Raw genomic sequence first — 23,614 nt, forward strand, 5'->3', positions numbered from 1 at the left:
TTGAATCTAGTAATGATATAAGTCGATAGCAGGCCGGGTCATTCCTGTCCCCTTTTTTTGTATATTGGGACAAGAATATACCACGTAATAAAGGTAGTTGAGATTGAGGCATTAAATACTTGCGTGAGTATAGGGCCCCATGAGCGATATTTGTTTTAAAAATATTGACTGGGACACCATCCAGCCCTGCAGCCTTCCCTCTCGAACTTGAGGCAACGGCTAAGTTGACCTCACTAAGCTCGAATAATGTTAAATTCCCATTGTCCCCAAGCGACAAACCTCGATCCTCCCTGACTTCCTGATTTAAGATATTGTGCACACCCTCAACGCACCTGGTCTCAAGTGATTGTGGAGTTGTTACATCATCTAAAAGCGAAAAATGCTCTCTCCATCTATTCTCGAGGATAGCAACCTCAATTGTTGATACCGCCTTATCATTAAGGAATTTTGGTTTACTGCCCTCCAGAATGCACAGGGATCTTTAGCAATTGAGGCTTCATGGAGTACTATCCAAGCCTCTGCTTTCAAATTTTCTCTTCTATCTTTTAGGGGCCGTTTGTACTCTTTCCGTGCCCCTATGATTTTATCTCTATCTTTAACTTTATTATGGAGAGCATATTTTAAGTTTCTGTAGGTCCTAGTACAAATTGAATCAAACCAGCCGTTTTTCCTTTTATGGTTGTACTTGTGCTTTGTGCTGATGGTAAGAGCCTTTTTTAAAATAATCTGTAATTAGGATAAAGTTATCAATAACATCCTTAGGTGGAGCATTTTCCTCCAAACATATTATAATTGCCTCATTACTATTAGTTACCACCCCAGCCATAAAATCTGAAGGTATCACCTTCTCCCAGCTCAGCCTATAACCGTTCTGTCTAGTTAAAGTGATCTTTTCTAAAATGATATTTGGGCTGTTAGCTTTGCCTACGGTTTGTCTATATAGCAGCATTCTTACACCCTGTGGAATATGGTCACTCAACACAATTTGGTGTTGAGAGAAATCTTCGACAATAGACCCATAGCGATTAGAAAGCAAAATGAAGTCTATTGTGGAAAAAGATCCATGCCCATTAAACTTAGGGCCCAGAGGCACCAGGGGAGTACTTAGGGTGTTAGCAAGACCCAGATCAAGCTCAAATATTAATTCATTTAAACATTCACCATATAGTGTATGTGGGAAATGTGGGAGAAAAGTCTCCATGTCGTACGTAAAACCGCAATTCCCATTGTCCGAAAGTTGGCAAAGAGCAGTATTAAAATCTCCACCCCATAACGTAATCACATCTTTATTCCCCAAGTCCTGCAAATTATACAGATGTCGACATATAGCCTTCAGGACCTCTTCTCATGAATCATGGGGAATATTATTGTAGTAATTCACAAGTATTACTAGACAGTTGATGATGTCAACCTTCATACTAATGATTTGATAGAAAGTGTCCTCCCACACCAGATCGTTTTTTTCAAATTTAAATAAATTTGAGATATACGTACACAGCCCCCCTTTGCTCTACCATGTTTGGAGGCTGTTTGGCTAGGGCTTTCTCCCACACACAGATTTTATTTTGCGCCAGTGTCCTGCCATTTTTTATTACTTTTGTTTGTTCCATATCTTGCTTATGGGGATTATCAGGATTTCGGGATCGTTTCGGAGACGGCTGAGGGTCACTCTCTGAATCAGTACAATCAATGTGGTCGGAGATGTTAACCACACAACCATTTCTAACTACAGATCCAACTGTACTACTTGACTTTTCCAATTGGGGATCAATTAGTATATAGGTATTACAGCTAACACTGGTAGATACAATAGGGGCCTCTATGCTATTAGATTTATCTGAGGTCCTAGTCTCTTACACATTTGATATTTGCTTCTCAATAGCACACATTGCACCAGTAAGATATTTCATTAGCGATAGACAAGGCCCTTGCCCTGTTTTTCCCTGCTTCTTTTTAGGCAGGACAGTTGCTGTTTTTCGTTTCCCCATATTAGATTAGTTATACAGGAACAAGATCTTTTGCACTTAATACAAGCAGTTAAAGCTACCACTCAAACCCACACAAATCCAAGGACCCTTGCTGGCAGAGGAGTCCTTCAATAAGATCCCCCTTCGGGCATAGTACACAGTACCTTCAGATGGTTATCAGAAAGGAGTAACCAAGAGCAGTGGCCCAGTCCAGCCTCTTCCGTCCGCTGACAGACGCGGACGGGCCTGCCCTTGGCCCGAGCACACCAGTGCGCGTCCTGCGCTGTGGGACCCCCTGTGCGCTTAAGAGCTCCTCCTGGCACTTCCCAGTGACGCGTGAACGTGCGCCACACAGGGAATGCTCGGTAAAGTAGTCCTGGGGGCGGGAGCAGCAAGTTTTGTGGCTTCTGCGTTGCCGTCCCCTCTGACCAGTTCTAGGAAGGCAGTGGCGGCTGGTAAGACTTCCAAAAAAAGAAAGTAGCAAAAGAACCCATGCTGCAGGAGCCCCTGTGCGCTTAAGAGTGCCCCCTGGCACTTCCCCGTGACGCGTAAACGTGCGCCACACGGGGAATGCTGGGTAATGTAGTTCTGGGGGCGGGAGCAGCGAATTTTGTGGCTTTGGCGTTGCGGTCCCCTCTGACCGGTTCTTCGAAGGCAGTGGCGGCAGGTAAGACTTCCAAAAAAGAAAGCAGGAAAAGAACCCTCTCTGCGGGAGCCCCTGTGCGCTTAAGAGCGCCTCCTGGTATTTCCCCGTGACGCGTGAACATGCCCCACAGGGGGAATGCTGGGTAATGTAGTCCTGGGGCGGGAGCAGCAAGTTTTGTGGCTTTGGCGTTGCGGTCTTCTCTGACCGGTTCTAGGAAGGCAGTGGCGCAGGTAAGACTTCCAAAAAAAGAAAGCAGCAAAAGAACCTGCGCCGCGGGAGCCCCAGTCCGCTCAAGAGTGCCTCCTGGCACTTCCCCGTGATGCATGAATGTGAGCCACATGGGGAATGCTGGGTAATGTAGTCCTGGTGGCGGGAGCAGCAAATTTTGTGGCTTTGGTGTTGCGGTCTCCTCTGACCAGTTTTAGGACGGAAGTGACGGCAGATAAGACTTCGAAAAAAAGAAAGCAGCAAAAAAACCCGTTCTGCGGGAGCCCCTGTGCGCTTAAGAGCACGTCCTGGTACTTCCCTGTGATGCGTGAACGTGCGTCACACGGGGAATGCTGGGTAATGTAGTCCTGGGGGTGGGAGCAGCGAGTTTTGTGGCTTTCGCGTTGCGGTTCCCTCTGACCGGTTCTCCGAAGGCAGTGGCAGCAGGTAAGACTTCAAAAAAACAGAAAGCAGCAAAGAACCCGCGCTGCAGGAGCCCCTCTGCACTTAAGAGTGCCTTCTGGCACTTCCCTGTGATGTGTGAACGAGCGCGACATGGGGAATGCTGGGTAATGTAGTCCTGTGGGCGGGAGCAGCAGGTTTTATGGCTTCGGCGTTACGGTCCCCTCTGACCGGCTCTAGGAAGGCAGTGGTGGCAGGTAAGACTTCCAAAAAAATAAAGCAGCAAAAGAACCCGCGCTGCGGGAGCCCCTGCGCACTTAAGAGCGCCTCCTGGAACTTCCCTGTCACACGTGAACATGCGCCACACAGGGAATGCTGAGTAATGTAGTCCTGGGGGCTGGAGTAGAGAATTTTGTTGCTTCGGCGTTGTGGTCCCCTCTGACTGGTGGCAGCAGGTAAGACTTCCAAAAAAAAGAAAACAGCAAAAGAACCCCATTATCTAGACTAGTTAGGTCCATAGTATTCCAATTTCCATGGGGGGAGGGCCTTTCATCAGTCCATTCGATGAGGTCCATGAATCATGCTAAATTTATCTTCATCCAATAATTTAATTGTGTTTGTACAAAATGATTAAAAACAGCAACAAGCCCAATCAGAGTATTTCCCAACAAGAACTTTATCAGGGCTCTAACAAGGTCCACTGTAAATGAGACTACTTGCATGTGAATCTGGATTATAATTGTGACAACAAATCTCACATCAATGTGTATCATTAATCATTAATGGGTAGAGTCAGTTCTCAAATGTATTTTGTTACCATTCGGAACTTCATCGGGGCTGAAAAAGGACTTGTACATATGTTACAAATACATTAAATCTAAAATCTCATTACCAATGACGATTTTACAGTGGTCAGGAGTAGAATATGGAGTATTTCATATAAAATAATCCATTCCCAGTTTATAGGATTCATTTATCTCCCTTCTCATAAGCCTTAAAATTCATATCTGCATCCAACAAACAGAATGCAAATTTTACCAAAATTCACATTTAATAGATGTCTCATGTGGTCTTAGGAACTGGAAAAACTATAAATGTCAATCCGCATTCAGTTTTACTTAAAAACCATTCAAATTCAAGAACCAGTCAATCCGCAAGTTACCTCATCCATTCTGCACATCAAACAAACAAAAGAAAATCTAATCTTTCCTCAAACCACAAAAATATTTGTCAACAGATCCCAAAACCTTAAGTAGACTAAAGAAAAATATCACTGCTGCCCTACAATCTTTATGTATATACATATATCCATATAATATCATTTAAAAAGTAAATATATACTGCGTCTTACAAACAACATCCAATGTAGCACTTGCAATCTCTTATCATGGGACAAGTTGAAAGAAAAAGGGGCAATTGCTTACTGCCTCTGTTCCAAGCCATTTACCATCTTTGCCAGTGATAACCTAACGATTTGACAGTGATGTTGGAATCTGACTTACTTCTTATAAAAACAAAACACCTAATATGAATGACCGCAAATGGTGTGACATTCAGAACACCATACATATCACAACCACTATCTCACAACAACAAATACATTGAGGAAACACTCCCCTTAACCTAATAGATAAACATATTCTAACAAAAAGTCATTTTACAAGGCAAATACATATTCACATCTCACAATCTTAGGGGCATATTACCAAGCAATAGCGATAATTATCGCTATTGCTTGGTTAGAGACAAAAATTTACAGCTGAGCTGCGGCGATTTTTATCGCAGATAAACCTTGGTATTACCAAGGTTTATCGCAAATGCGATAAAAATCGGCCGCAATGCATGAATATCGCTGAAAAGTCAGCGATATTCATGCATTACCGAGCTAATGCTCTTAGCCATGTTATCCACCTCCCATTGGATAACATGGCTAAGAACTGCTCAGGGCAGGTGTTAGCTTTTGGAGATATTTGCGCTTAGCGCAAATATCTCCAAAAGTTGGTAATAGGAGATAGCGATGTTAGCGACTGTTTCCAGTCGCTAACATCTTGGCACGCCCACTTCGCATGTCATTAGTGATAAATATCACTGACATGCAAAGTGGGGCGCAAGATGGTCGCTATCTCCTACTAGCTGTCGCTAACTGGTGTTAGCGACAGCTAGGTAATAGGGAGATATTTTTATCTCCGCTTTCTTGGCTTTTAAAGGCAAAAAAGCGGAGATAAACTCCCTTGATAATATGCCCCAATGTCCCTAGAACACTCCTAACCTTCAACAGTTCAGATATGTGAAAATATACTTGCGTCTGACAAACTAGGGGGCATATTATTAAGAACGTTGATAAAATTATCGCCGCTTTAGCGGCAGGAAACTGCAGCTAAAGCAGCGATAATGGGCTTGATAATATGCCCTTGTGAATTCCCATAGCAGCCCAGGTTAACACCATAACCTGGGCTGCTATGGGAATTCACAAGAGCATATTATCAAGCCCATTATCACCGCTTTAGCAGCAGGTTCCTAAAGCGGCGATAATTTTATCAACGTTCTTGATAATATGCCCCTTGGTCCCATGCAGCACTCCTCATCTCCAACAAGTTGAAAGAACGAACAAAAAGATAACAACTCTCTGCCCTCGAATATAGTCTGTCACCATTTTTCAGGGTGACTATCAAAGGTCTCTTTGTGATATTGCAATACCATTGTCCTTCTTACAAATAAAAGACCACATAGTGTGACTGGTCACAAACCATTCAGAATCTCGAAAAATGTACTCATTACCACCATCCTCACAATACTTGGAACATGAGACACTTCCAAAACTAATAGAAATTAAATAGCAATGATTTTCAAACATTCAAAGATGACCATCGTTTGTATTGAAGTGCCTATATTAGTAGATGAAATCACATTCCTTATCTAAAAGCATATTTATGAGCAGGAAAAACAGTGACTTTTTTAATCTCAGTTCTGTTTAACAGCATTCATCAGGGATGATAGACATTATTACCATATATGTTTTCTTATTGATCCAACGCTGTATTCAGATATCATGGCAAAAACTCCCAAATATTTCACAGACATTTTGGAATGCAGCAAAATTTAACTATACACAGTTGGGTCTTCTACTTGAAGAAAAATTTGAAACCTGTCAATCAATCAATCAATCAAAGCATTTATATAGCGCACTACTCACCCAGAGGGTCTCAAGGCGCTAGGGGAGGGGGGTCCGCTACTGCTCGAACAGCCAGGTCTTGAGCTGCTTCCTGAAGGTGAGGTGGTCCTGGGTCAGGCGGAGGTGGGTCGGGAGGGAGTTCCAAGTCTTGGCGGCGAGGTAGGAGAAGGACCGTCCCCCTGTGGTGGCTCTTCGGATTCGGGGGACGGCGGCGAGGGCGTGGGCGGTCGATCGAAGCTGGCATTTGGGGGCGTAGAAGTTGAGGCGGCTGTTGAGGTATCCTGGTCCTTGGTTGTGTAGGGCTTTGTGAGCGTGGGTGAGGAGACGGAAGGTGATTCTCTTGTTGACTGGGAGCCAGTGCAGGTCTCTCAGGTGTTCGGAGATGTGGCTGCGACGGGGGATGTCCAGGATGAGTCGTGCTGAGGCGTTCTGGATCCGCTGAAGTCTCTTCTGGAGTTTGGCGGTGGTTCCTGCGTAGAGGGAGTTGCCGTAGTCCAGACGGCTGGTGACGAGGGCCTGGGCTACCGTCTTCCTGGTCTCGGTGGGGATCCACCGGAAGATCTTGCATAGCATGCGCAGGATGTTGAAGCACGACGAGGAGACGGCGTTGACTTGTCTGGTCATGGAGTGGGAGGAGTCCAGAATGAAGTCTAGTTTGCGTGCGTGGTCTGTTGCTTTGGGTGCGCTGCCTAGGGCGGGGGGCCACCAGGAGCCATCCCAGGCGGAGGGTGAGGATCCCAGGATGAGGACTTCCGTCTTGTCCGAGTTCAGTTTCAGGCGACTGTTCTTCATCCATTCGGCTACCTCTTTCATCGTGGAGGTTGGCTCTGGCGGTGGCGGGGTCGTTGGTGAGGGAGAGGATCAGCTGGGTGTCGTCGGCATAGGAGATGATGTTGAGGTTGTGCTGGCGTGCGATGGCTGCGAGGGGGCTCATGAAGACGTTGAATAGTGTTGGGCTGAGCGAGGAGCCTTGAGGAACGCCGCAGATGACTTCGGTGGCCTCCGATCTGAACGGGGGGATGCGGACTCTCTGTGTCCTTCCGGCGAGGAAGGAGATGATCCACTCCAGTGCCTTTACCTTGATTCCGACGTTGCTGAGGTGCTGTACTAGGGTACGGTGGCAGACAGTGTCGAAGGCTGCGGAGAGGTCCAGAAGGATGAGGGCCGCTGTTTCTCCGTTGTCGAGCAGGGCTCGGATGTCATCGGTGGCTGCGATCAGGGCGGTCTCGGTACATATGGTTGGCCCGGAAGCCAGACTGCGAGAGGTCTAGGGATCCGTTCATCTCGAGGAAGGACGGTCTTCTCGATGACTTTTGCAGGGAACGGGAGTAGCGAGATGGGGCGGTAGTTCTTGAGGTCGGTGGGGTCGGCTGATGGCTTCTTTAGTAGAGCGCTGAGTTCGGCGTGCTTCCAGCTCTCCGGGAAGGTAGCGGTGTCGAAGGAGGTGTTGATGAGGTTCCGCAGGTGGGGTGCGATGACAGCATCGGCCTTGTTGAAGACGTGGTGAGGGCATGGGTCGGTCGGAGATCCGGAGTGGATGGAGTTCATTGTGTGGACGGTGTCTTCGGTGCTGATCTGGGTCGAGGCGCGGAGGGTGGTGGTGGGGGGCGCTGGTTCAGTCGTGGCGTGCATCGGTTGGGTGCTGAAACTGTTGTGTATGTCTGTGATCTTGTTGTGGAAGTAGGAGGCGAGGGAGTTGCAGAGGTCTTGCGAAGGGGTGGTGTCGTTGTTTCCGGCGTTGGGGTTGGAGAGCTCTTTAACGATGTTGAAGAGTTCCTTGCTGTTATGTCCGTTGATGTCGAGTCGTTCCTTGAATGCGGTTTTCTTGGTTGCGCGGATGAGTTGGTGGTGTTTTCGGGTGGCGAGCTTGAGGGCAGTCATGTTGTCCGGTGTTGGGTCTCTGCGCCAGGTTCTCTCGGCGGCTCGGCAGTTCTTCTTGGAGCTCTTGAGTTCTTCGGTGAAGGTATATACTTGGTGTAAATATCCACCACATTCAATCCTATTAATTGTTCACCAAAAATTGTATTCGTCTAGAATTAAGATTTTGTCAAACCTCATCCCATCACTTGCAGCTTCCAACACAAATGCGATCTTAAAATGTTACACCATTTTCACAAGTCTATGATACAAATGCCAGAACAAATGACATATTCTATCCTACTTATAATTTCTATTCTGACCTCTGTATAGCGGATTCTAAAATCAAACTTTTATATTACAATAATGTTACCAAAGAGCAATGCATCAACTTTTATTTTTTTCAAATCCTTTCGTACACTATATATTCGGCAAGCCCATTTTGCTCGGTGTGTCTAAGGATCTATTCTCTATTTGTAACTGAGAGCACCGTCCACAACATAACCACATGGTCACTGTAACAACATCAAATTATGATGTATAGTATCCATTCACCTGCTACATTAGTGCATTCATACACCGTCTCGTACAACCCCATTTAATAAATCAACATAAAAGGGAAAAACCCCAGCACACATAGCTGTACCCTGCAATTGATGGTACAACTCCTTATTGAAAAAGAAAACAATATTATTTAAAATCTAGTCCACCATTATCAAATGTTGTTTATTTGTAAAAACATTCCATACAACACTACCAAGCATCTCAAACAGATTGTCACAAAAAGGCAACCCTTGTTTACTATACATTTTTGCTAACTTAACCCACATAAAAATATGTATTGCATTGCTTAAAAGTGTATGTTTTGTCAAATTCATATCTTAACATGCATTGCATTCTTATTTAATCATAATAAAGTGCAGGCCCTGATGTCCAAAGAGGTGAGATTTAAAAAAAAATATTAATTGAAGTGTACTATCTTTTTATATATAGTTATTCAAAGATAATGATGACATGCTCTGAGAACATACAGATTATTAGGTAAAGAACTGCTACTCAGACTGTTGGAAAAAGTTATGAATTATAAATGCTACAAATGTTATCTTGGTAGGCAAACTCTCTCCTGATTCATACTGAGAAACACTATTTGTTTGGATTATGATCAGAGGTAGAGTATCAGACTGTAATACACACACACACCCAAACACCCACATCCAAGACTATTGCACACACACACACCCATGTGCACAAACACGCACACACACACAGTAATAATATTTGTGTTATGATTAGAGGTGAAGAATAGTGAAAATCCACTGTTTCATGCAAAGCTTTTGTAGATGCAGGGGATTTGAAAAAAAATAAACAACTAAATTGGGAAAACGTACAAACACACTTAATGGAAGTAAAAGAAACAATTCTGATATTAATATCACTATATAAAACAGCACTTATATTGAACTTGGAAAGATCAAAGATGAGTTGGGCCCTCAATGATTTAAAACTGTAAACAATCAAGTGAAGTATTTTTACAGCTAACTAGTAAATCTACGTTGCCCTTTGAGATTACTTACTATTTAGAATATCTTTGTCCATTCTGGCATATGTGTGAGTCAGTGTCTCAACAGGATGTGAAAGTCAGAATACTGGGGTTTCTATAAGTATGCCTGCACTGCCGTATGTGAATGACGAATGTCAGGATATGGTTGTCTAGTAGTAGCATTGCTGATGTCACAATGTTGTCATACCATGATGCAATTCAAACCAGGTTAAAGAGTGATACCAGACAAGCCAAAAGGCAAACGTTTGTTGATTTAATGTGATCAGTGATTTCTAGCCTGTAGCTACTAAAGCTCATCATCAATTGGTCATGTAATTTAACAAGGCAAGATGACATAGGTAGATGTTGGAATAAAATTATGAAAATTCCATGCTAACAAACAAACAATGACAAACATTTTCACTCTAAAAATATATATTAGTTGCAAGAAAGCACTTTTGATATAAATGCAATATAAGCAGGTGCAGCTGGTCATCTTTGAAAGAGCTGGTGCATAATACTAGGCTTGAATTCCAGCAAATGAGGCTGACTTCTTCATGGAGGGATCAAGAGGGTCCTTTTGCTAGAAAGTATTAAAAATGGGGTCAAATAGTGCCCTTTATTACTCAATTTTCACATACATTTTCTCAAAAGCTATAGTCTTTAAATTAGCATTCATTCAATATTAAAGTCCTTTCAGAATGTGCCAAACCAATGAAACCTGTTTCCCCCAAAGTAATGACCAATTTTGTTTCAAAACATGTTAAGGGCACACCCATATATTAACAATCTCCTCTGATGTGCAGGGACAACATTTAGCCATAGCTGCCCAGTTTTTGCCATGGGTTCCTCATATGCTGAAAATGATGTGCAAAATGCTAGTGCCAGAAATGTGCTATTCATCTGTCCATATACCATGGGATGGCCCATATGTCAAAAAATCATCTCTGTTATGTCAGAACTAGCATTATGTGGTGGTTGCCTCCTTCTCAGATGTAACGGTTGTCTTTCCACGTAGCTCCAAATTGACAGCCCAGCATTTCGAGAATTGCATCATTAATGTCAGGCTTGCATTTTTAGATGGATGAACTTTATGCCTAGAATTTTCTCTTGTATTCCAGTATCAATAATTTGCTATCCCTAGCTAGTATACCAAAAATTGCCTTCACTATGCCAGCACCAGCATTTTCCATTAGTGTGACGTATACCAAGTATGACCTCTGGTACTCCAGTATCATGTTTTCAAGAGTAAACACTGAGGAGTACTCGCCTAATGGACCGGAGCTTTCAAGGATTTTGCTTAGATGATATCGTGGGATGTTTTCTAATTGAATATGAGGACCTTTTTTTACCCTTGATGTTGTCAGACTATATGCAGTAGTTGCCCTGAAAAAGTCAGTGGATACTTCCACGGAGACAAAACACGTGTTGGCTAAGAGTTGTCTTGCTGTTGGCCGAAGTAATTGGCTAAGTATTGTTTTGCTGATGGCCGAAATAATCACTTTTTCACAGAGTTTGGGTTAAGCAAGATCTAAGACGTATTGTATGAAGAAAAACTGTGTGGACATATCAATTTATTATGGACTCTTTCTTTGCTCAGGATAGTGATTCTTGAGTATTTGTAAGTTCTGTTTGCTTTGTCACACGTTCATTACCCTTAGGGCGTGGTTAACTTATTGGCTCTTACACTATTGCTTTTTTGATTGGCAGAACCACCGGTTTGGAGCCGCGTTGTCAGCTGAGGGTTACGGCATACTCTGTTGCAGGTAATTGCTTTCAGCTTTTTCGTCACTGGGTAGTTGGAATTTTAGCACTTGAGCCGCTGCAATTTATACAATTAGTCATATGTTTGCTGTTCTTAGACCCATAGTGATTCTGTTTTGTTTGGTCTCTATTATGCAAATGCGTTGGCGCATTGCAGGCCATTTATGACATTTTGCAGGTTTGGCTTTTGTGCACACTGTAGTCTTTGCACACTGTGCCCGCTGCACAGATAAACCATGCACTAGCATGTCAGATTGCTCTCATGCACTGGTTTCATTTATTTAGATTCACTGGCACAAGTCATGTTGTTATCCTAATACGAATTTGCTTTGTATGCTCTAGTTAAAACCTGTATGATGTTTGATGATGGAGCGCCAGTTTCCACAAGTCCATGCAGCATTGTACATAACAAGCAATTATGTGGTTTTTGGTTGCCTGTCCACACTAGAATATGGGAGGGTTCTGACCAACAACTTCCTTGGAGATTTTCTGTGATCTCTGGATCATCTGTTCCTATTTCATATATGGAGCCAGAACACTGAACATTCCTTCTCTGTCTTTCACCACATGATTTCTTTAAATTAATTTTCTGTAGAGGTATGTTTTTTCCACCTCTAGCTTCTTCACTCCTTCCAAATACTAGGGCCCATATCTCAGGTAGTTTATGCAATAACATTTGAAAAACACAGTAATCATTGACTCAACAGTCTTCACATGCAGCTCCCAATCACCTTCCTGATCAGCATGTACCACATTTTCACCAGTGCTATCATGTGTAAAACATTTCCCGAGTGCTTGCAAACTTCTGATTTTTCCTCACATTCTTTAACAAACTCTTTATACTTGGTTTTCAGGTTTTCTGATTTTGAACTAAGTGTATCGAACTTTGCCTGGTTTTCCATGATGTCTTTTGAATGACGTGCACCCTGTGCATTTCTTACTTCTGAGATAAGATATATAGAACAAAATTTTTTCATTCTTGTTACAGAAAGGATTCCATTTTTCATTTCTATAGCCTCAGGTTTGATGATGATACCTTGTAACAAGCTAACAGAATGAGTTCTGCTCAATACTGACTGGACATTTTTGCTTCCAAACATTTAAGCCTCAATAACTGCATCGTCTATGCCACATTCACTTAGATAACTTTCTGCAAACTACAACACAATTTTTGTCATATGGAAAATTCGCATCATTGGATAAAGATGAACTTCTACTGAATTGCTCATAAAAATATCAGCCAGAGTACGGAAAACATCTTAATCACAGAAAATTGGTAGGATAGGCTGGTCTTTAAGCTGAGCATGCACATTTTACAAATTTTGTAGAAATGTGGATATACTTTGTGACTGGAGATGGTATTACTGGTAAAAATCCAACCTTCTCAAATGGGACAGTATTCTGAGAGATCGGATCATCAATTTCAGCCCACGGAGGAACTGGCTTGTCTTCATCCTTCAGTTCACACCAAATAAGCAATGTGATAAAGTTAGTTAAATCAGCTTTGTGGACAGCAGTATTAGGTAGAAGAAGATTCATGCCCTGAGTCATTTTGAAACTTTCTGGTAGTCTTGGATGTGTTGATGGCTTGTAGTGATTTAGCAGGCAACTATTAAGGACAGACAAAGTGAAATGCTATCTCTAGCTATATAACTGGAATTATAATGGTAGTAGAGGGGCCAGGTCAAGTTAGTGTCTGGTCTCTGGCACCCATCAGTCACCACTCAGAACCGCCCTTCATCATTTGGGGCTCCGAGGACCAACACTGTATCTGATCTTGTTCTCTAACAGAAAGAGATTAGCCTTCCTGTTAGTCAGTGTATGTTGGTATTGGAGTGTTGGTAATGTAACTGACGGGGAAAAAAAGTGCGTGCAGTGCAAGGACACACAGATGCCGCGCTGGAGTACTTTGATTTGTTCACATTATTATTTGCCAGCAGTTGCAGCATCTAGAGAGCAGAGGCCCTGATGAAAGCCAAAGGATTACTTGCCCGTTAGGCAGAAACATGTTGGCCCGTTTGTGGACATATATTTGCTGATACTGTCCTTTTTGCACTGTTCTGTTTTTTAAATAGGGGATGTGGTCGGCTTTTGGAAAAAGTTGTTGTTGAGGCTATATCATCCTATTTTAAACTCACCACGTTTTTGGTTTATGTTGCACTGAGTTCTTTTCTCACAGTCTCTCAACCATCAAAGATTGGCTATCGAATGCGGTTCATACTCAATGATGGACTCAATCCAAGACTATCAACCTATCTGGTGGCTATAAGTCCCTACGATCAAGGGATCAGCCTATTTTCAAACTGGATGGCCAGATGATATGACTGATCACATAAGTCTTTTTGATGGTACTCCACTATTAGATGGTATGGATTTTGCAAACCAACTGTGAGTATATTTATTGTATGTTAAGTGATCCGCCTTTCTATGAATTATTAGTGGGTTCCCGTTTTAAGGCTATTCAGAGTTGATTTGGGTACCTTCTGGATTTGTTGACCTTTACAGACAGTCTAGCTATAATACTTGGCTAACAGACCCCCTGTGTTCTCATTTGTTTTTCATATGTTGTAGCTGGGGATTCAAGCTAGGCTAGCATCTTTAAACTGCGTATCCCTTTGACCCTCTCACCACAGTTTGTTATTATAAACTACGGATAACACATTGAAGATCCTCTGCTTTCTGATCAGTTTTTGGTGGGGGACAAGTGGTAGCCATCGATCTTCTAAGTGGATGGGCTTTGGGCTTCATTGTCATCGCTTTCTCAGAAGACTCGGAATCTTCCAGTGATTCACTGGTTTCTGCAAATTTTTGACAACATTTTTCCAGGCTTTCTCCTATTGTATCCACCTTGTAGCAATTGTTGTTGGGGAGAGGATGTAGCCTATTGGCTAGGGTGGTCAATCACAAATCTGAGGAATCGTGTTCGAGCATCAGCAATGATGATTAACATCTTGTGATTCTGGGCAAATCACTTATCTCCGCTTGCCTAACAAAAATGAATGTGTCCTTGTGTAAGCTACTAGTGCTCATGGAAAGCGCTTTGATACCCCGTATTTTTGGGTCAAGTTCGCACTGTAAAACTCCAGAAAAAAAACCAATGATAAAATATTTGATCATCTTCTCCCTTCAATTTGAATCTTTTGTAAATGTCATCCTGTCATATTTCTGCAGCATCTCAAACTCTCTTCTGTCCAGCTGCAGTTGACTTTAGGGGCATATTACCAAGGGCCTTATCGCTGCTTTAGCGATAATTTTTCCCGCTAAAGCGGCGATAATTTTATTGCACTATTACCTAGCTGTCGCTAACACCAGTTAGCAACAGCTAGTAGGAGATAGCGATCATCTTGGGGCCCACTTTGCATGTCAGCGATAATTATCGCTAATGGCATGCAGAGTGGACGTGCCAAGATGTTAGCAACTGGAAACAGTCGCTAACATCGCTATCTCCTATTACCTACTTTTGGAAATATTCGCGATAAGCGCGAATATCTCCAAAAGCTAACGTGTGCCCAGAGCAGTTCTTAGCCATGTTATCCAATGGTAGGTGGATAACATGGCTAAGAGCATTAGCTCGGTAATGCATGAAAATTGCTGACTTTTCAGCGATATTCATGTATTTCGGCCAATTTTTATCGCTTAGGAGATAAACCTTGGTAATAGCAAGGTTTCAAAGCTATAAAAATAGGCGAAGCACGGCAATAAAATTATAGCCGCAAACCAAGGGTAGCGATAATTATCACTTATTCTTGGTAATATGCCCCTTAGTTTTTTTAATTAGTTTGTATATGACACATTTTTCTTTGTTGAAAGAGCCCTTAGATTTTTTTGTTAGAAACACTCAAGAGGTAAATAATCTTCTGCCACCACCTGTTGCTCATGTTTTAAAATTTGAATCAACGAAAAACCTGAAACAAAAACAATATTAAAATAAATTACCACTATGAAGACTAAAACTTCATTATAGAGATGTAAAATTTGGAAAACGTTGGAAGGGTTGCTGTGAGGAGTTATTTTGTGTCTTTATAAAACTATATGACCCCCAAAACCTATGTTTTGACACCAAAATGAAGAAAATCGGTCTGATGGGTCCTGAAATATTACATCATCACTGGTTGGTCTTTGTAGCTGTGTACCTGTTTTTTGTCATGAACACTGTGTAATGACAACGAGACACTCACAGGGGGGGGCGGGGGCCTGGAAACTACTGAGCCCAGCCGTACCTTCGGCAGGAGAGGCAGCCAAATGTGTGTTTTTCGCGCCTGGAGGCGCAGAAAAGAGCTGCAGCACTCCAGCGGCGCAGGACAAGGCTGGCGTGCCCGGGCCACATCCCGGTAAAACCCTGGGCAAGGGCTGGACCATGTGCATCCATCAGCGTCCGGCAGTGGCTGGACTGGGACAGGTCTCTTTCATCCAAAACTTGCCATGGGTAAGAGAAAACAACCCGCTAATTCCGATGGGGGGAAAGTCAAAGCGAAGATACCTAGAAACTGTGCTTCTATTTTTTCATACCTGACGACTGCTGTCAGTTTGATAAATGATTAAATCCATGTTGCAGAGGAGCAGCTGGGTTTAGGGGGAGGTTCTGGGTCGGATAATAACATACAGCCCGGCGCCCGGGAGATAATTAGCAGAAGAGCACAATCCAATTTAACTTTTGCCAACATTGATCCAGCTCCCCAGGCAGAAGAATGAACTCCCATTGAGGCGACATAAGACATTTTGGCCACTGTCCAGGATCCAGTGATAACCGTTGCAGCAGCCGCGGGTGGAAGGCGGAAGGGCCTTGCTTACGCCTCTTAGACAGGGATTATAAATAAAAGGCAATGCAAAAAGGGTCTGAAGGCGGGGCATATTCTGCTGACTCAATGCTGGGGGCAGGGCGCAGAGGATCACATGACACAAAACCCGGCCTATCGCCCTTTATGTCATGGAGGTGGAAAACTGTATTCAAATGCATCTTGCGAGATTTCTGGGGCCACTCAAAGAGGACTTGTCTAACTCTGTTAAAAATGCATTAGAAGCAATGTTAATCAAACTGACCTCCATAGATCTGCATTTAGGCAAACTGAGGGAGCATGAATGTGGTATAAACAGGAATAAGGTTGCTGGTCACCGTAAAGAGACCTTGGATGACCAAGTTGTTATTGGCCATACACACATGGGGTCGTCCAATGAGGCTTAACATACTGCCCCGTATCCAAGAGTCCCTACATTTGACCTTAAAAATTCAGCTCCCAATACTGACAGGCTTGGGTGTCCAGTTTACCCTTTCGGGGCTGCTTTTAAAGCCCAAACAAATACCAACCACTGGCTGTAGTGTGCAGTTCAATCAGCCCCCCCGTACACAGGGAAATAAATATAGGCTCCATTTACCCCCAAAGGCCACACCACTGTCAGCCATGTTAGTAGGGGTCCCTATTCTTGGAAGACAATATAAATGAGTCCCCGGTCGAATAAATCCGCAAAGTCAAAGTTTGGTGTTCAAGGCTGCCGGAGGTTGGAGTGGAAGCAGCCCCACACATTGTTATGGCTAGGCTTGTGTGTTGGGTTGGACAGGGGGTAAAAACCGTCGAAGGAGTCTGTGTTGTTGTTAATTTTAATCAGGCTAATGTAGCTCGCCTATTGTTTAGAGAGCCTAGGAACCTTGGAGGGGAGAGATTAGAGCTTTATCTCTAGGGTTTTTTTTAATTTCCCGCCTGTGAGAAATCTTGCTAAGAATTTTATGTCTTTGCATGGTCATCCCACAGAGAGGACATATACAGGGCAAGGCTTCACGTGTCTGCTAAGGCATATTCACCTGCCCATTCCAACCCCAAACCAACAACCCACAAGTTTGTTAACAGCTGGGATTACCCCAGGGCCTAGTCTACTGGGGAACCCATTAGAACTAGCTAATAGATTTTCTCCTCTGTGCCAGTTGGATGCCAATGACTGACTATCCTGTTATTCCACATACCGGCACAGACCCATTTGGGTCAGATTCCCCCTAGTCCGAGTTTCCACATAAGTGTTGCTGAAAGAGGGGCAGAAACTCCGAAAGTCTTAAATTGGAATTTAGCTGGTCTCAAGAATAAGTGTGATGACCCAGGGTGGCTTGACCTGGTGAGGGAACATGATATACTGGGTTTTCAAGAAACTTGGGAAGCCGATAATGTATTTTGGCTAGAAGGGTATACAACGTATTCTGAGGCCGCATGACTTTCGGTCACTGGCCGTTCAAGATGTGGCCTACTAACACTGATATCTATCCGGTCATTCGCCCATACCGGCACAGACCCATTCGGGTCAGATTGCCCTTAGTCCGAGTTCCCCCATACATGTTGCTGTAAGAGGGGCAGAAACTCTGAAAATCTTAAGTTGGAATTTAGCTGGTCTCAAGAATAAGTGTGATGACCGAGGGTGGCTCGACCTGGTGAGGGAACATGATATTCTGGGTTTTCAAGAAACGTGGGAATCCGATAATGTATTTTGGCTGGACGGGTATACAACTAATTCTAAGGCTGCATGACTCTCGGTCGCTGGCCGCTCAAGAGGTGGCCTACTAACACTGATTTCTATCCGGTCATTCTCCCATACCGGCAGGGACCCATTCAGGTCAGATTGCCCTTAGTCCCAGTTCCCCCATAAGTGTTGCTGAAAGAGGGGCAGAAACTCTAAAAATCTTAAGTTGGAATTTAGCTGATCTCAAGAATAGGTGTGATGACCGAGGGTGTCTCGATCTGGTGAGGGAACATGATTTTCTGGGTTTTCAAGAAACGTGGAATCCGTTAATGTATTTTGGCTGGACGGGTATACAACTTATTCTGAGGCCGCATCACTCTCGGTCGCTGGCCGCTCAAGAGGTGGCCTACTAACATTGATTTCCGTAAAAGTAAGGGGCAGTCATTATAAATTAGACACAGGGTCTGTTAATTGTTTAGCGGTCGAGGTTAATCCCCCACAGGTTCAGAAAATACGTGTTCTTAATTTTTATAATTCATTTAATAAGGTATCAATAAATGAACACTTATGCAGCCTTAATCTCTTTTTAGATTCATACAGGGAGAAGCAAGTTAACCAGTTTTTGATTATTTCACTTGGTGATTTTAATAATAATTTTTGCAACAAAAAATGTCTGATGGTCTACGGCCAGGAGAAAACTTTGCGACTCAATTTGAACATTCCACTCAAGGCAGATTTTTAGAGGATGTTCTAGCTGATTTTGGATTGGCTCTCTCAACTACTGAAGAAGCTGGGTTGGGTATCACCTCGTTTAAGGGCAGGGGACTGTTTTCCACCATTGACTATATATCTGTCAGTACAACTTTAATTCCCCTTGTCCAGGTTTACTGGGGGATATAGTTGCATTATAGTAATCATAACCCTATTTCTATTAACATATGGGGGTGTTAAAGTATCCAGGTGTGGTGGAGTTTGGGGTTATAGAACCTACTTTAAAAACTAGGGACCAAGGGTGTAGATTAAAATGGGCTAAGGTGGTTCCAGATCTTTTCTTGAAAGACCTGTAATAACCATAGGCACCGTTATTGCCATCTGTCAAGATGGCACATATGGGGCAGCAGGGATTGTTGAAACGTTTTACAGGACTTGTAAGCAGGCAGCAAGTGCCCTCTCTCCGCCTTATAAAGAAGGTGCTTTCAAGGAAGAGAGATGGTTTGACCGCAACTGCACATTTGCCCATCAGAAGTTATTTCATGCCTTGAAACAAAAACCACAGGACAGAAATATAATAGTGGCGGCAAGGTCAGAGTATAATCGCGTCCGGGACACACGCAAATTGGAAATTAAACAAGAAGCCTGGGAAGATTTGTTGACTGTCGACGTGATAAAGAATAGTGCCAAAGTTTAAAACATTGTCAATAGACCTTTCTTTTCTGGGAATGAGGGCAACACGGCGGAGTGCAATATCCCTGAAGAGCTCTGGTTTAAACATGTTAAACATATTTATGGTGACCTGTCTGATCAAGTTAATACAGGGACTATGGGGCATATTACCAACAACTAGCGATAATTATCGCTATGTTGGTTTAGCGGCGATATTTTTATCGCCGAGCTGCGGCGCTTTTTATCGCTTAGGAACCTTGCTATTATCAAGGTATATCTCCTAAGCGATAAAAATCGGCCGAAATGCATGATTGTAGCTGAAAAGTCAGCGATATTCATGCATTACCGAGCTAATGCTCTTAGCCATGTTATCCACCTACCATTGGATAACATGGCTAAGAACTGCTCAGGGGCAGGTGTTAGCTTTTGGAGATATTCGCTCTTAGCGCGAATATCTCCAAAAGTTGGTAATAGGAGATAGCGATGTTAGCAACTGTTTCCAGTCGCTAACATCTAGGCACGCCCACTTTGCATGCCAGTAGTGATAAATATCACTGACATGCAAAGCGGCGCCCAAGATGGTCGCTATCTCCTACTAGCTGGCGCTAACTGGTGTTAGCGACAGCTAGGTAATAGGGAGATAATGTTATCTCCGCTTTCTTGGCTTTTAAAGCCAAAAAAGCAGAGATAAACCCCCTTGATAATATGCCCCTATGTGTTTAACTGCTGCATATAGTCTGAACTTTTCTGTACAAGAAGTGGCCATAGCCCAAATGACTAGCAACAAATCCCCGGGCCCAGACAGGATACCAGTTGACCTTTTTAAAGCTGATATTCCTTTTTGGGCAAAGATATTGGCCAACGTCTTAAATGCAGCATGCCTACAGGGAATGCCAAAGTCCTGGTCAACATCAAGTATTATCCCGGTCTTTAAAAAAGGATAGAAGGGCGAACCAGGGTGATATAGGCCAGTATCGTTGATTGATTCAATGTTCCAGGTGCTGGGGAGAGTGATTCTCAGCAAACTGACCGGGTGGATCAACGAGCGTGGCGTATTGTTAAACCTTCAATATGGTTTTAGGAAGGGTAGAGGCACCCTGGATTTCGCTTGAAGGTTGGGTCGCAAACATGTGCATACATGTTAATTATTGCTATTGCGAATTATGGCTCAGATGATTGGGGTTATAAAAATTGCATATAGCTTCAAACTGTGGAAAATACAATTTTAAGAAGCCTGCTTTCAGTCCCCCAATCTACATCTTCGTACATAATTCATGAGGAAGTGGGTATTGGCTATGTGGTCTATCTAATTAAAATGTCCCTTCTCCTCAAATGGATCTCGATCTGGTGTAATCCGGAATTAGTGTTAAATCAAGATATCATCCGAGATTGTATGGCCCTAGATAGGGCTAGCAACATCCCATGACTGAGTCATGTGAAAGGTATTCCAAGGGTGCTTGGTCGCCCAGAGGTATTTGATAACCCAGATAGTATATGTAAAAAAGATCTGGCGTGGGCCAAGACCTCATTCTTACGTTTAGCATCCACAGAAAGAGAGGCCACTGAATTATCGAAACCTACCGCCCGCGCTCACGAGATTTTAAAAACCTCTTATTTAATGGAATCTTGTCTGGCCACAGTTAAAGTTTTCTCTTTGTAAGACTGAGGTTTAGCCTTTTACATTTTTTATTAGCTGAACCTTTGGGCTGGAGTAAGATAGAGGACCTGGGACAATGCCCTTGTGATAACTTCTCAAGGCAAGGTACCTTGCACTTTGTTATGTTTTGCGACTATTATCTGCAGGTTTGCAAGTGTTTTATTTTCCCGATTTTAAAGGATAAAGGCTTCCTGCAGGTTAGGCCGGCTCTTACCTATCTGCAGATGTTGAATAGCCCTTGGGAAACTTTTAATATTGCCAGCTTTTTAGCAGCAGCAGTTACAGCAAGGAAAAGAAGGAAATATTAAAAGAATGAAGGCCTATGGGTTTCGACTTTTCACCATGTATATTTATCTCATAATGTTGTAATATTCTGTCTTATTCTATTTGTATTTTGTTAAATCAGACATTTGTGGTATCATATTTTTTAGAGTGTAACTTGACTCTCCCTTTTATAATATGTATTTACATTTTTTTAATGACATTTTACACATGTATTTTATCTATGATGGATTATTGTAATTCTTGGTTCTATGTGATGGGTATTTTAACATGCTTTTATGGTTTTGAATAACCAAATAAATTGATTTTGACTGACTGACTGACTGACTACATCATCACTGCAATATATCAGCAATTTTTATCACGGTGCCAGGAGTATTTTAAAGAGTACAGCGACATATGATTACAGTCTATATTCTTGAAGACTGGCTATTTCTACCCCCGTCATTCTATATGATTCCTTCATGTGAGTGTTAAATGATCACCCTGCCCCTGCCCCTTGCTAGCAGGCTATGTCATTCAGTGTTACATTACTGTTCTGATATGCTTTTAGACTCCTGTACCTATTTGTAAACAAAGATCGAACAATAATGTTGTAAACTTAATTGTTTTAAGTAATTTATTGCCCAAATTGACATAAAACTTGTGATTGCATTGCAGGTTTCAAATGCTTAAATTAATCACCATGCTATATTTAACTGCTTACCGCGGCTGCAATTCTGCTGTGCTGCAGCTGTTTAGAGGAGTGATTAGAGATAATGGGGCAACCCAGTAACCCTCAGAACCTGGGTATGTCTGCAAAACAAAAATAGTGGTACTGATGGGAGTCACGTATACCTAGTTCCTAATGTACTTAATATGTGTCATGAATATTTCATTAATCATCAAATGAGGAAAAAACACATACACACAAAACGATAAACTGAGTTCAGAGAAAGAGTTCCTTTTCACTCTTTATATAAACCAGAAAAAATATATACGGCTGTCCAACACAATAAAACATGTGGACTGTGAAGCAATTAGTGACTGATCGTGTTTAGTGACATGGTGCTGTACAACAATAACAAAAATAACAACAATAACACATATTTACACATATGGACGGAATTTTACACAGATGTCCAACATTAGATACATAGACCGCAGCAGGATATAGTATTCCTTATTCTAGTTGTGGGATTGCGTGGACAAGTTGAACTAACAATGTTGACATTTCGACCCTAAGATGTAGTGCAGATTTGTAAGCATCTATGGCGGGTCTTCATCAGGACAAGGAAGGATATAACAGCCTAGTGGCACAGAAGTGTAGTGCTTTGCATTTTTTTATCCTACTCGGGGAGGTGTCAGCCAACAACCTTCAGGATCGTCTGTTCTTTACAGACACTTTTAACTTTTCATCACCAGCCGGTGGGATAGGGTTGGGTGCCGCCGTAGCGATCACCAAGGGTTGAGAGAATCAGGGAAAAGATGTCCGTGTCCGTCTAGGCTGTCATAACCTTCTCTGTCCTGATGAATACCAGCCATAGATGCTTACGAATCTGCACTACATCTTAGAGTCAAAACATCGACGTTGTCAGTTCAACTTGTCCACACAATCCCACATCTAGAATAAGGAAACAACTAGTTACTTACCTGTACACTATGGTTCTCCAGTATTATCTTTCATAGATTCACATGCTTGCATCTTCCCCGTCGTCATGGTGGGATTCTCCCGGTCAAAAGAATAACCATAGCAGTAAAAGAAAAGCTGCCTGGAAACCATAGAGGAACATAACATTAGGCAATCTCTCCTCCTCATTATGTGGTCCAAACCTCAACCAATCAGCTGTCAGCCCCAAGATACACCATCCCCAGCAGAGCCACCATATCTCAGATTTCCAACAGCCCCATAGTGAGCTACGAAAGAAACCAGAGATAAAGGCGGGTAGGTGGGCGGGCTCATTTTAATCTATGAAAGATAATACGGGAGAACCATAGTGTACAGGTAAGTTACTCGTTTTTATTCCAGTATTGAATCTTTCATAAATTCACATGCTTGTATCAGAATAGATAGCAGTCCTTTTTCCAAAGAGCGTTTCTAGGCTAGACCCTTTTTTCTCAGGGTTCTGCTGTGTCTCTTTTTATTTTTTTAAAGAAAGGAGTTATTAAGAATTTTGCAACATCTATTCACAATTGCAAATATCTATCTATACACACATTTACATAATTAACGAATTGTAAAGTGATTAAAACAAGTACCTTAGTGAAACAGGTGCAGCAGAACTGCTTGACCCACTGTTGAATCTGCCTTCCACTC

General features: G+C 42.7%; 1 pseudogene; it reads left to right on the forward strand.

The window, feature by feature from the left end:
• The window catches only part of LOC147661162 (uncharacterized), a 43,911-nt pseudogene that overhangs the window by 19,532 nt on the left and 765 nt on the right, over nt 1-23,614 (forward strand).

This window comes from Lissotriton vulgaris, unplaced genomic scaffold (genome assembly GCF_964263255.1).
Source record: "Lissotriton vulgaris unplaced genomic scaffold, aLisVul1.2 SCAFFOLD_5210, whole genome shotgun sequence".
Taxonomy (NCBI): Eukaryota; Metazoa; Chordata; class Amphibia; order Caudata; family Salamandridae; genus Lissotriton; species Lissotriton vulgaris.